This window comes from Triticum urartu, chromosome 2A, assembly GCF_056163025.1.
Source record: "Triticum urartu cultivar PI428250 chromosome 2A, HENAU_Tu73, whole genome shotgun sequence".
In the NCBI taxonomy this organism is placed as follows: Eukaryota; Viridiplantae; Streptophyta; class Magnoliopsida; order Poales; family Poaceae; genus Triticum; species Triticum urartu.
The window spans coordinates 61365529-61367510 of NC_141874.1; the positions used below are offsets into that span (position 1 = coordinate 61365529).

General features: G+C 51.6%; 1 pseudogene; it reads left to right on the top strand.

Annotated features, from left to right (window-relative positions):
• Window positions 1-329: 329 nt before the first annotated feature.
• LOC147983755 (uncharacterized) lies at window positions 330-1621 on the top strand (annotated as a pseudogene).
• The last annotated feature ends 361 nt before the right edge of the window (window positions 1622-1982 follow it).

Consider the following 1982-nt stretch of genomic DNA (forward strand, 5'->3'; position numbering starts at 1 on the left):
CCGGCGCCACCGCTATTCTCCAGCCGCCTCCTCACCGCGCAGCCCCCCCGCCGTCCATACCAAACCACGTCTCGACATGGCCGCCACCACGCCCGCGCTTCCGCCGTAGTTTTGGTCGTCGATCGGAGGAGGTTTGGCCGTGGCCGTCCTTGCCGGTGGCAGAGTCGGACACGACTGCCGGCGACGTACCACGGCAGCCGAGGCAGATTCCGACGAGAGCTCCAGAGCGGCCTGTAGGCGGCCGGCAACCACCCTGCTGCGTCGAGGTGATCATCGCGGCCTCTTCGCCACCACGACCGCAAGGTGTTCGACTTTTTGCCAACAAAGGTATGGACAGTGGAGACGAGTTTTTCTTCCATCACTTCCTTTGTTCATCGGACGATTCGTCGTCGGATGATGACGATCTTGTGGTGGCTGCACTGGTCGTTCACGACCATATTCAACGGCAGCTTCCTCGGTACAGGGAGTCAGTCCCTGGCCGTGCTCCCAACCTGAACCGCAACAGGGAGAGAGGCCACGCCCTGCTCTATGCAGATTACTTTGCCAACACCCCTCTCTTCAGGCCGGATAAATTTCGTCGCCGTTTTCGTATGGCAAGGCATGTGTTCAATTGTATCCGAGAGGGAGTGGTTACTCATGACCCATACTTCGAGTGCAAGACGGATGCCCTTGGCAAGCTTGGATTCTCCTCCTATCAGAAATGCACCGCGGCCATCCGCATGCTTGCATATGGAATTCCAGGCGATCTGGTGGATGAGTATGTGCGTATGAGTGAGACAACATGTCTGATGTCAATGTACAAGTTTTTCCAGGCTGTGATCGAGGTCTTTGGGCCAGAGTACTTGAGGCAGCCAACTGCCGCTGATACAGAGAGATTGTTGGTGGCCAACGCAGCTAGAGGATTTCCAGGTATGCTTGGCAGCATAGATTGTATGCACTGGGAGTGGAAGAACTGTCCATTTGCTTGGCAGGGCCAGTACAAGGGGCATGTTAACGGGTGCACTGTCATATTAGAAGCGGTGGCATCACAAGATCTTTGGATATGGCATTCTTTCTTCGGCATGACATGTTCTCACAATGATATCAACGTGCTGCAGCGTTCTCCGGTCTTCGCGAGGCTTGCAGAAGGCCACTCCCCACCTGTCAACTTTGAGATCAACGGCCACCATTACAACAAGGGATACTATCTAGCAGATGGTATATATATCCTCAGTGGTCAACTTTTGTGAAGACAATCTCGAAACCCCAAGGTGAGAAGAGAAAGAGATTTGCCCAAATGCAAGAGAGTGTTAGAAAGGATGTGGAACGTGCTTTTGGTGTGCTTCAATCCCGGCGGGGTATCGTTCGAAACCCTGCACTGTCATGGGATGAAGGGAAGCTTTGGGAGGTGATGACTGCTTGTGTGATCATGCACAACATGATCGTCGAGGACGAGCGGGATGAGAGTATCTTCGACCAAGTATTTGATTACCAAGGTGAAAATATTGAGCCCCTGCACCAAGACCCGGCCACATTTGAACAGTTTGCCCAATTCCACCGTGAGATGCGTGATTGGCACACTCATGTGAATCTTCAAAATGACTTGGTTGAGCACGTGTGGGATCACATTGGCAACCAATAGATGTATTTCTCCATTTTATGTTCAGTCAAAACAATTTCGATTTGGTTGTAAAACTATTTTATTAAAGACAATTTCAATTGGGTTGTAAAACTATTTTAATTTTCAGACAAATATTTGGGTTCGAAAGTAGTTTTAATGCAAATTTGGTCATTTCTTGGCCCTGACGGACAGGATGGGGCAAAAGGATGCAGCCGCGCGCTGGGCGCACGGCCACCGCATCCCAGGACAGGCCCGGACACGACCCCAAATCCCTACCCAAAGGGACAAAAACAGGACAAAATGGACGTCCGTTTGGGGTCGCGCAGTGGAGTTGGCCTTATATATTCCGACGACCTTTCTTTCTTTCTTGCTGCTGTTTTCA